The sequence below is a fragment of the Leucoraja erinacea genome, chromosome 30, assembly GCF_028641065.1.
Source record: "Leucoraja erinacea ecotype New England chromosome 30, Leri_hhj_1, whole genome shotgun sequence".
Lineage (NCBI taxonomy): Eukaryota > Metazoa > Chordata > Chondrichthyes > Rajiformes > Rajidae > Leucoraja > Leucoraja erinaceus.
In genome coordinates this window covers 25241796-25254565 of record NC_073406.1, presented here as the reverse complement: position 1 = coordinate 25254565, position 12770 = coordinate 25241796, and the positions used below count along the sequence as shown (strand labels likewise).

Sequence of the window (12770 nt, the reverse complement as noted above, 5' to 3'; positions counted from 1 at the left end):
GGGATACCCCGGTGACCTTTGCATCAGCCTCTGCCACTTAAAGGATCGTATAGTTTAAACCTTCACTGTAAAGACATGGAGACTACATGTTGCAGCTTTGAGATTCTCCAAGAACAAAGGCAAAGCCAATTGTCAAAAGCATTTTAATGTAAAGTTTAATATTTATTTTTCGAGGTGCAAGACATTGGAAAAAAGGTTACATTTTTGCCAAAGCAAATTCAAAATGTGTGAGACGCAGAATGCGTTCAAAGATCCTTTGTGAATCAGACTCATATATATGTCAAAGCTAATGTCAACAAACTGATAAATTAAATTTGCCATGTCTGCCAGTATCAATGACAATATACTGATCACTGTGACAGGCAAGCCTCTCAGTAACAATGATAATATACTGGTGGATGAGGCTTGCCAAGTAGAAGAGTTGCCAAGCTTGTCAGTATCAATGATAATGTACTCGGCAAGTGGACTCGTCTAGCCTGCCATTCTCAATGATAACTATTGGCTAGTGGAATTGGTCTAGTTTGCATGAGCCAATGGCAATTCATAAGGCACTTAAACTGTGCAGCCAAGATATATTTCAATATATCAACGAGTTCAATTCACCGATATATTGGTGACTGAAAATTGGCCAAACTGCTTGTTAATTTGTTGTTGTTTCAGTTTGGTGCCAGTGACACCTTGTGAATGAATTAGGTTTATTTGCCTCTCTGGATTTATACCAAATTATCAAAGGCCAAGGAACGTCAGTACTCACGGGGTTAGATGAGCAATATCTATTCTGGAATAAATCTGGTGCTATGAATGGGCCACCCATGATTGAAACCTTCCCAAGCTTTACACGGGTCAAGTTGGCAGTGTACCGCACAATGTTCACACTGGTGAGCAGGGACTAGGCAGATTGATGAACTAGCAAGCATAGCTGGTATGTATTTGTTGGTTTCAATTTAAAATGTTGTAGCCAGTTTGGTAATCACTCACAGCCAGCTGGCTCCAGGAAAGTGAATGGAGCGCATTATAGTTGAGAACATAATACGGCAAAATATGCACAATGAAAACAAGATGGGATAGAATCACTTGAATGGTTTGAAGCTGAAACTGAAATGAAATTGGACATTCTCACTTTTGATATCTTCTTCTTCTTCTTGCGTATGGCATGCACAGCCTAAAGTTGTAAGACAACTTGTTCTGTTTGATCTTCTGTTTGTACACGCCAGGTTGATTGCATTCATCGAAACAGGGCGGACCACGTGAAGGTTGCAATCTCCCACCCACTTTTGATATCAAATATGTGAGGTTAAGTGAATATAGTTGAGCAACGGTTGATACCAGATTTAATTGTAGAAAGATTGGTTTGATATTAAGGGACAAAGAGGTCGACAGGTTGGCAGTGTGTGGATAGTCTGAAACAGTGACAAAGACTGGCACCGGGGGCAGTGAGCAACACTGGTTGGTCTAATGTGCTTCTCTAAAGGTAACATTTGCTTTTGGAGCCCAGAATGTCATATAGGTTCCTGCTGGACATATACAGGAAGAGATGTATCAACAGAGCTATCTCCATCATCAAAGACCCCTACCACCCATCGCATCACATATTCTCCATCCTGCCATCTGGGAAGAGGTACAGGAGCATTAGCTGCAAAACCAGCAGGATGCCCCTCAGCTTCTTCCCGCAGGCTATAAGACTGATAAACGGACTTTGCCCCCTGCCAAAGTATCACGCACCAACCACCAACCTGGACACACTGCAGCAGAGCCACTGTCGTGCCGCTGCCGATCGGAACGCCTGTTGATGTTTAGTAGCGAGTAGAGTGTTTCATTTGTTCATGATATATGTTATTTTATTTCTATTTATTTTTTACTGCACACTGAATGGACACTGGTTGAGCAACGTTTTTTTGTTTCCTCTGGGTATGTGAGTACTCAGGAAAATGCCAATAAAGATATACTTGATACTTGATAGATTGAATTTTTACACAAATGTGAGGGATGAAACTGAAACTGAATCTGTAGCCTTTTAAAAGTTTAGTTGAAGATATTGAAAGTGTAGGTGAAACCAATGATACAACAAGTCCATTATATTCACCGCTTGTAGGACACTTCTTAAGTTATGACCAATGAGAGATTTGATGATTTTATTTGTTACTAAATTAAAGTAGGTGCCTTGAAAGAGAAATAACAGGTTGCTACTCAGCAGTTATATCAATCACCTCCCGTCCTGTCTGTAGAGGAGTCTGCAGTTCCCACATTGGCCTCATCAGTCGCCCCATAACACACATCCAGCATGGAATCAAGTCATCCTTAATCCAGAGGGAGTGCCTGAGAATGAAAGAAGATTGTAATATTGAGTTAGATGAAAACTGGATCAGGCTCTGTGGTTAAGAAGGAACTGCAGATGCTGGAAAATCGAAGGTAGACAAAAGTGCTGGAGAAACTCAAAGGGTGCAGCAGCATCTATGGAGCGAAGGAAATAGGCAACGTTTCGGGCCGAAACCCTTCTTCAAAAATAGGCAACGTTACGGGCCAAAGGAAATAGGCAACGTTACGGGCCAAAGGAAATAGGCAACGTTACGGGCCAAAACCCAAATAGGCAACATTACGGCCCAAATGAAATAGGCGTTTCGGGCCAAAAATTCGGCCCGAAACGTTGCCTATTTCCTTCGCTCCATAGATGCTGCTGAGTTTCTCCAGCACTTTTGTCTACCTTCAGGCTTTGTGGTGATGGCTTCCACTGTCAGACTGCTTTCTGACTCTCACTACCTGCCCCTCTCCCCTGAGGAAAGACTTTACACAGGAACAACCTCTCCTGAGGAAAGACTTTGCGCAGGGAGATTTTTCTTGGGCCGCGGGTTGGAAGGCAGGAGCTGTGGGCTGCTGCAGAGAGAAGCTGCTAAGCCTGACCTTACTGTTCCCACGAGGACCGGAGAGGAGGATGGAGGGAGCCAGCAACAGTGGACGTGAGAGCAAGGGCCGGTAAATGTGAACAGGGGTTTTAACTTCCGCGAGAGTGAGGACGGTTCACTGGATAATCCGGATGGAGGTGATGGCTGGAGGCCCTGCATCAGCCTGGGGCTCGCCTGGATCAGGTGCCGCTCCAGATGACTGAGTGCGTGGATCGACTGGAAGAGGTGACAGGTTTCGGACTTTGCTGCAAAACCTGGCGACTCCTACATGCGGTCGCAGTGGAACATTTCTTTACACTGTTGACTAATCTGGGATTGTTCTCAGATATGTTCTGAATACTCTACTGAACTGTATGCAAAAAAAAGTTTTTCACTGTAGGTTTGTGCATGTGACAATAAAGAACCTTTGAAACATTGGGTTCCAATGTCATCTTGGGTGACAGCATTGGCAGCAATGGAAGAGAAAATCAAGCAATGTGTAATGTGCCATTGCCTGCTGTCGTCGTTCAATTATTTTCATTTTACACAGACCAAGGATCAGAAATGGGATTTACCTGGCCTGTACTACAGTAAACTGTGTACTTATCAATTGTCCGAGACAGGAATGCATTTATACATAATTTTTCATTGATTAGGCCCGTGTCACCAGCATCTTTACAAAGTTACATAAAAAAGGTAAAAAAGGTGCATAAAAAATGGAACTACCTTTCATTCTGCACAGTGGAACTTACAAGCCACTAATGATAGGGTCTGCTATGCAGCAAGCTGTTTCACAATCCTGCTTGTCATTCTCTATACGAATCAGACTGGAAAATACAGGCCACTTTGGCATTGTGTTCAGCATTTAGTTTCTTTTGCTCAGTTCATTAAGAAGCATTCAGTTGTGGGCCCTGCTGTTTGAGTTAAACATCGCTCAGTCTCTTGTATTGTACTGGACGACACGCAGGCCTTTTGCTCTTCAATCCGGTGAGTATCAACAGAAAAGGCAGGCTTTGTTTGCCTGTCAGCTCCCTATTCAGATTGGGATGGATGGAGATATGCACAAGTCATGACCAATGCACTTTCAGTCTGTCACTGGAGCCACAGGGATTCACCTCGGCCCCTGCACTACACCACATCCTTAATATTCACCCTTTGCCAGCACAATGATCAGATGTCGTGCAAGTGCACACCTTGTAATTTATTCTCATTATGTCTTAGGCCTAACCTTTCAATACCCATTCTTTGTTACTTTGCAAAGAAACTGTTAATATAGAGGCACAATTTGGCTCCATGGACGGGCTGCAGGTCGAGGAGAGGAGGCAAATGCCATTAATTCTATCAGTCTCATTCCCCACTGGCAAACACCATTGAACAGCATTACAAGTTCAGGGTTTGGTGAATGCTGAGCTCTCAGCAGTCAAATAGGTTGATTTTTGGGACAGCACATCACAAAGGGACACTCATTCTGCAATATGGTATGCTTAGTTTTCTTGTGAAGTTTCAAGCACCTCTCTTTGACCTGCCCATTTACTGCCACAGGGACCCACGTTCAAGAAAGGAGGAGGAAAATTAAAAGAAAGTTCTAGTGATGGGGGACACACAAAAGGCACATGTTTATATTTTCGAAATTCATGTTAAACAGTAAAAATACGAAGGGAAATCTCACTGCAGTTAATGCCAATACTATTCTTATTGTCATTTTTAAATAGGGCAAACAAAACACAACAGAAAGGCCTGCTTGTTTCAGCTAAAGAGCATTTATAACAAAGCGAGGTACAGATTTTATCACACAAAGATTGCAATTTTGGGATTAAACAGCTGGAGCTCACCTGCCATTTCTGGTGGTGAAATTTGCTCTTTGTATGTGGGGACCACCGACAAGGAACAAATTATTGCCATTTACAGTTAATCCCACGGTAAGTGAGGTCAACCACACAGCATTGGACGAGCTACATATATCTGAACCCCTTTGATTTGGAAACATATTGGTTGAGGATTCTGAATCTCTATTTCAGACAGCACCCTTTGCCAGTCTGTAACAACTGAATAAACTGTTCCTGGGCAATAAGATTGGACAATTATTTCTGGTCTTTCCAGTGAAGGTCACATGCCATAAACATTTACTAAAAGCAGTGAAGAAGCAGATTTGAATTCCATCTCGATTGGTTTGATGTCAACCATTTACCAGGTCTTTATCATATCCACAGTTTATTGCTACACTATTGCCCTTCTACCACTATCCCTTCTTCATCTAAGCTTGGTTAATCCTCTCTTCTCCTGTCCCTTTCTGAACAATGTTTCATTGTTGTCAGTAGAACAATAAAAAATGGGCATCCTTTAAAAAATGCATGTTGATTCTTGCTCACCTACTTTGTGCTTGGAGCCAACCAGCATGCCCCACTGTCCCACAGTAAATATGCAGGAGAGGTGAACCTGCAGCATTGCTTTTATTTATTGCAACGTTATCATGTTCTCATATTACTGGCAAAGGAAACCACAACATAGAATTAAAGAGCTACCTAACTTCCCTGGAGCAGCAAATACAGGAATCACCAGAGCTGAAAGAGAGAAACAACCGTTGTTATTTGTGACTGAATCTTAAAGGTCACCCACAGTGCTGGCTGTGAGCGAGTGCACAACTACATGTGGCATTAATAACCTTCATTTAATTTTCTTGTGAAGTTTCATGCATCTCCATTTTATCAGTCTACTTAATACCATCCTTTCCAGAACCCCCAGCCAATATTAATTGATGCTGACATGATCATCTGGTTCAAAAAGGAACTGAAAAGATGTGTAGGAAAGAACTGCAGATGCTGGTTTAAATCAAAGGTAGACACAAAATGCTGGAGTAACTCAGTGGGACAGGCAGCATCTCTGGAGAGAAGGAATGGGTGGCGTTTCGGGTCGAGACTTTTCTTCAGACTGAAAAGAAAGAAAATTGACTGAAAATTTAGAAACAGGCTCAGAGAGGAACAATTCACTGTCTACGTGGCAATTGTTGGTCTTCTGCTGCTGGTGCAGGGTGGGAATGCAGAGAATGTTTACAGGCAAAACACACCTGGGCTGGAAAAATGGGACAATGAGTGAGTACTCTCAAATTTTGTTCAACCATGTGTGAATTTCAGGAAGTATTTGAGCAGGTTCCTCCTCCAGATGACTCATTAATTTAATGGTTCTGTAGAAGCACTGGGCTCAATGTGTTGAAAATGGATTAAGAGGCTTCTCATTTGGCTGCTCTGTCATCATTAAAATAATTTGCAAAGTTTGTGTTAACATTTTTAATTTATGCTGCATACCTTAAATATGCTAAGTTGTACCCAATGACAACAAAGGCAGCAGCAGTCGTCAGTTACCCATTCTTCCAACTTCAAGATTTCAGCCACTAGTTGTCAAATTTCTGGATTTTGACCTGCAGTTTTGATGATGGTTCCCATCCATTGAATATCTGGGCTTCATTAACACCATTGTCAGTGGGCTGATGACGGAAATCGCGCTTGAATGCCTGTTAGGTTTGGGACGAGCGTGGTGTAGGAGGGTGCGGATGATCATATCCCTAGGATGGGGTAAAGAGACCATCCTGGATTTGTGGAGACAGGCAGAGCACTCCTTGCCTCAAGCCAATGCTTGATCTGGACCAACAGTTGATACTGAGCAGGTATATACAGCACACATTTCACACAGTACAAAGCGTTGGATTGTTATAACCTCTTACACAACCTCAAGACAGTAAGGGCCTGTCCCACGAGCATGCGACTGCATGCGCAAGCGCTGCATGCGCAAGCGCGACCAAACTGGAAGCGGGAGGTCAAGTGAGTCACGTGAAGTCCGCAGGAAGTTCGCGCGTGACTTACGGCGTCAAGACGCTACGTTCGCCATCAAGACGCTGCGCACGCCCGTCGAGGCGATGTGTATGGCGTCGAGGTGGCTGCGGGCCGGTAGGCATTTGCCGCGCGGAATTTTTGGACAGTGTCAGTTTTTCGGAGCCCCGCGCGATGTCGAGACTAGCTCCGCACAACTCCATATGGCACCGGTGATCTAAGTGGGATCGGCCCCGCGAGGCCGTATGGCTCAAGCGACCACGTTAGGTCGCGCTTGCCGCATGGAGTCGCATGCTCGTGGGACAGGCCCTTTACAAAGCACTTTATAGTCTAATTAAAATATAAAGGCAATCTCCCACACATAATAGGAAAGCGATAATGAGTAGTTCAACTATTTTAATGATATTGTCTGGGATAATTGTTGACCAGGATATCAGAGAGAGCTGCATTGTTCTTTTACTACAACTGGAATTTCTCACATGAGAGAGTGGATAGAAGCTTGACTTAATATCATTTCTGAAATACTCCACCTGAAATGATTGTGGAGAATTCCTCAAAATTGGACACATTCAGCTCATGCTAGGAGTGGCTCTCGAATCCACAGGTTTCTGCATCTGAGGTGAGACTGTTAATGGTACAGCTAAGCGCTAGTATAAAAAACCCATCAGGTTCCAATTGATGTCAATAGAATTGCACTTCAAACAGGTCTACTTGGAGTGTGGAGGCTGTTAGCCCAGTAAGAGAGATGGCCACGACATCAGTCAACAGGATGGGAAGACCTTTCCTAATATTTCCGGGGAGTGAACTACCATATCTAGACAAGAAAGGGGACCTCGAAATCTTTCTCTGTCTGTTGTCCCATTTGGTAATCAGCTATTTTCATCAAAAAAAAGAAGTTTCAGAACCATTTTAATCCTTTCTCAATATGTTTCAGCCAGGCTAACTGTAATTCATAACTACGGAAGTAAATTAAGACAAAATGGTTTCCTTTCAATTAAGTGTGCAGTAGCCTCAAGTAACCAGCTGTAATTCTATTTAATGAAAAAATTAAATTATTCTCTTCACTTCATTGCCTTATGTGACACACACAGAGCGTGTGTTCATTAAATGGAATGGATTTATTTAATCTCCACCAAAAAAACTTATTTTCTATGATAAAAGTAACGGTCTGGTAATTAATTGAATGTACAGTTGATTACTCATAGTGGATAATCAAGTGCCTTCTTAAAAGTATCGATCCAACAAGTTGGCAGATGGATTTATGAAATGAATCGATAGCATTAAAATTCTTGTCAGTGTAACAAATCTTTCATGGGGTAATTACATATTGGGAGAGAGAGCACTGTGTAAATGCATGGAGGAGTAAATATATGTCTCAGTCACAGCAATAAGTCCACTTCTCAACTAGGCAGGGGATAACTATTGTTGAAAGTGTTAGTCCTCTGAACTAATGGACACTCCTCGAATCACTTGTATTCCATCCAAACTTGGTGCAGAATTTATGGTCAGCCTGGAGAACCAGGCTAGGAGGCACCAAAGGCACAAACAGGACAACAAGTTGTCCAGCAAACATAAATAGATTTCCCCAGTCTTATTCAAATGGGAAAGGCAGATTATAAATTTCAAAGTCTGTTGTGTCTTTAAATATATATATATATATATATTCAGATTCAGATTCAGATTCAGATTCAATCTTTATTGTCATTGTGCAATGTACAGTACAGAGACAATGAAATGCAGTTAGCATCTCACCCAGAAGAGCGAACATAGAATATTGAGCAGTAAATTATATATATGTGCAAACAGTAGCAGTAGTGCAAATTTTCTGGGGGAAGGAGTGTCCGGGGGGAGTGACTGGCAATCACCAAGGTGCAGAGTTAAGTAGTGTAACAGACGCAGGGAAGAAGCTGTTCCTGAACCTGCTGGTCCGGCAACGGAGAGACCTGTAGCGCCTCCCGGATGGGATATATATATATACTAGACCAAGTGCAGACCCGTTGGGTCTGTTCCCCCAATGTGCGGTTGTGGGGGGGGGAGGCGGCATGCAGAGGGGGGACACTAACTATCCTCCCGGGGGAAAGGTGGGGGAGGAGGGGAGGAGAGAGAGAGGGTGAGAGTGAGGGGGAGAGAGGGGGGTGCTGAGAGGGGGGTGAGGGGGGAGAGGTGGGGAGCAGGGAGGGGGGAAGGGGGTGGAGGGAAGAGGGTAGGGGGTGTGGAGGGGAGGGGGTTTAGGGGAGGGGATGGAGGGGGGAGGGGGGGAGAGAGAGAGAGAGAGAGAGGGGGGAGAGGGGGAAGAGGGGGGAGGGGGAGGAGGAGAGAGGGGGAGGGGGGCAGGAGAGAGGGGGAGCAGAGAGGGGGAAGAGGGGGAGAGAGAGGGGGGGTGCTGAGAGGCGGGTGAGATGAGGGGCGGGGGAGAGGTGGGGAGCAGGGAGGGGGAGGGAGGGTGGAGGGAACGGGGTAGGGGTGTGTGAGGAGGGGTGGGGGGGTTAGGGGAGGGACGGTGGGGGGAGGAAATGGAGGGGAGGAGGGGGAGAAAAAGAGGAGAGAGAGAGAGGGGGGAGAGGAGATGGGGGGAGGAGAGGGGATGGGAGTGGAGAGGGGGGGGAGAGGAGAGGGGGGAGAGAGAGAGGAGGGGGAAAGGGGATGGGGGGAGAGGAGGGGGGGGGGAGAGGAGAGGGGGAGAGAGGAGAGGGGGGGGGAGAGAGGATGGGGGGAGAGAGGAGAGGGGGGGCAGAGAGGAGAGGGGGAGAGAGAGGGGGAGAGGGGGAGAGAGGAGAGGGGGAGGGGAGAGGGAGGGGGAGGGGAGGAGAGGGAGGGGGAGAGAGGAGAGGAAGGGGGAGAGGAGAGAGAGGGGGAGAGAGGAGGGGGAGATGAGAGGGAGGGGAGAGAGGAGAGGGAGGGGAGAGAGGAGAGGGGGGAGAGAGGAGAGGGGGGAGAGGAGAGAGGAGGGAGAGGGAGGAGGGGGAGAGGAGGAGAGGGGGGGAGAGAGGAGAGGGGGGGGTAGAGGAGGGGGGGGGTAGAGGAGGGGGAGAGGAGGGGGAGAGGAGGGGGAGAGGAGGGGGGGGGGAGGGAGGGGGGGGAGAGAGGGGGGGGGAGAGAGGGGGGGGAGAGAGGAGGGGAGAGAGGAGGGGGAGAGAGGAGAGAGGAGGGGAAGAGAGGAGAGAGGAGAGGAGGGGGAGAGGTGAGAGGGGGAGGGAGAGCGGGGGAGAGGAGAGAGGGGGGAGAGGAGAGAGGGGGGGAGAGAGGGGGGGGGAGGGGGGGAGGAGGAGAGGGGGAGAGGAGAGAGGGGGAGAGAGGAGAGAGGGGCGGAGAGGAGGAGAGGGGAGAGGGAGAGGAGAGGGGGGGAGAGGAGAGAGAGAGAGAGAGGGGAGAGCAAATTGGCCTTATGCCAGAAGAGAGGGGGGAGAGGAGAGGGGGAGAGAGGAGAGGGGGATAGAGTAGAGGAGGGGGCGAGGAGAGGGGGGGGAGAGAAGAGAGGGGAGGAGAGAGAGGAGGGGAGAGAGAAAAGAGAGAGAGAGAGAGTGCCTTTTTACTTCAACCCAAACCCAAACAACCATTTGCAGGCAGTGCTTTTTTTTTTTACCTCTAACCATATTTTCATTTTCAAACCAAATTAAGGGTACTCACAGTGCTGTAGATATTTGTTCAGTGTCATTCAGAGCTCAGAGTGACAGAGACTAATTGACAGAGCTCCATCTTGCAGAGATTAATTGAGGCACACCACTTCCTGGTTTTATAGTCCCTCCCTCCTCCCCTGCCGCCAGTGGGGGCAGCAGAGAGAATGGGGAATTTTGTAAAAACATTAATATCTCTGTCATTATTCATCGACGGGAAAAATCCTCGGCACACATGCAGCGGAGGGGGGCTCTGAGCGAGGTGGCTAAAAATGACGGCCGTAGGTGGCGGCATTCTCTCGGAAATCGCAGCACAGAAGGCCAAAAGCGGTCAAGAACAGAGATTTAGTAATATAGATATATCAACACAGTGATTGCACATTGTAAAGGTTGCAACAATTATTTTCTATGTTCTCTGTACAACTGCTGCTAGTGTGTTTGACTTACCCAAAGCGCACGTTTTGATTCTATGACATCGAGAGTGGATGTGAAGATTCCAGAGTATCTTTAAAGGGACTAAAATGATATATTGGACTGACTGGAAGAAGGAAATTAAGTGGAGCGTAGCAGACTTTACTCATGGAAAATTGCTTTGGAAAGTCCTATTAATTGCAATGATTTAAGATTTTTGGGAATGGAAGTCTTAACTGATTAATAATGATAGTTTTGCACGTAATTGCATGCCATGTGTCACATTGGACTAAAGGCTATTCTTAACTGGAGATGAGATACAGAGACGCAGCATTAAATCTCAGTAGTCTCCCAAATGATCTCGTGGGTAAGTGTCCAACACTTACTTTGACATTGGTTGTTTGAGACAGGATCTGAAGGGCCTCCGTAGCAAGTACTGACAACATTAAATCACCATGGAGGACTAACTGGATGAGTCTGACTGGCTGGATAGATCTGTAGATGGTCTTTCTGTTTGCAGTAATGCATAAAAGCTGGTTTAAGTTGATAGACCAATACTATACATAGCCCTCTCTGTTTCGCCCGTACCCAGGAGAGAAACCAATGTTTCACTTCAATTTTCCACAGCTTTCTAGTGACCTTTGGAGAAAATCGGGGACTATATTCTTTGGCACCTAGTGTAGTTTCTGTCATGTAACAGCTAATTCATTCAAACTGTCTTGGTTAATTCCACATGGTGCTCAGAGACAGGGCTCAGAGTACATGCATTGTTGAATGTGATTCCGGCAGTACATATGCTCTCATTCTGCTGACTGCCAGACTGTTACATTATAACAAACAACCTTTGTTTCATTCTTGTCCAGCATTTCAACCAAACTTTCTGAAAGGGAAGAAGGTCAAACTTTACCTTGAGAATGGATTGTGAAATCAAAAGAGAACCTTTCTGGTATTGGCTGTTCTCATGATCTAATAGTTCAATTCCCAAGGGTCATTTTATAAAAAATAAATAGTTTCTTTAGCACATTGCACTAATTGAGGTAAAATAACAATCGATCCCAAAACTCGGGAGTCTTGAATATGCAATGGGTTCATTAACTATCTATGTGGACTGAAGGATTCTCCAGAATAGACCACCGATCACTGCCAAATGATCAGATCTGCTACAGAGTGACATTTTGGATGCAGCATTGCTTCAAAGCTGGGGAATGGAAAAATTCTGCTGGACTTTTCAGAGGTTTAGGCTTAAATTTACTCTTGTCACGAGCAGCTTCAGTGACAAGTGTAGGAAGGAACTGCAGATGCTGGTTTAAACCGAAGATAGACACAAAAAATTGGAATAACTCAGCGGGACAGGCAGCATCTTTGGAGGGAAGGAAGGGTCGAGACCCTTCTTCAGACCCCTTTTTCAGTGAAAAGTGGATCGATTGGGTCAGCAGGTGGGAAACAGCCAGTCTAAACCACAATACATAGATTACAGACAAAGATGCCAGCATTTCTTACAGCTGCAATATTACATGGCCGGACCAAATTACTGATTGAATTAAAGATACTAAAGAATTGTTCCACCGGTACTCATGTGAGGAGTGTACCTTAGAAGAAAAGGGGAGAGTATACAAGAACCAAATACAGATTCAATCAATGTACGGCATAGAGTTTACAGTCGAGTAATAAAAATACTTGTAGGTTCTTGAAGTTCCCATTGGCTTTTCCAAAGGAGAAAGGTTAGTTCATAGAAACATAGAAACATAGAAAATAGGTGCAGGAGTAGGCCATTCGGCCCTTCGAGCCTGCACCGCCATTCAATATGATCATGGCTGATCATCCAACTCAGTATCCTGTACCTGCCTTCTCTCCATACCCCCTATTCCCTTTAGCCATAAGGGCCACATCTAACTCCCTCTTAAATATAGCCAATGAACTGGCCTCAACTACCTTCTGCGGCAGAGAATTCCAGAGATTCACCACTCTCTGTGTGAAAAAAGTTCTTCTCATCTCGGTCCTAACAGATCTCCCCCTTATCCTTAAACTGTGACCCCTTGTTC

General features: G+C 45.5%; 1 long non-coding RNA gene across 1 annotated transcript; it reads right to left on the bottom strand.

Annotated features, from left to right (window-relative positions):
- Nucleotides 1–1955: 1955 nt before the first annotated feature.
- LOC129711429 (uncharacterized) lies at nucleotides 1956–10919 on the bottom strand. Its single transcript, XR_008725841.1, has 3 exons — nucleotides 10331–10919; nucleotides 5402–5440; nucleotides 1956–2316 (listed from the first exon to the last, which is right to left on the bottom strand). It is a non-coding gene; the product is annotated as an uncharacterized LOC129711429 (long non-coding RNA).
- Between the last annotated feature and the right edge of the window lie 1851 nt (nucleotides 10920–12770).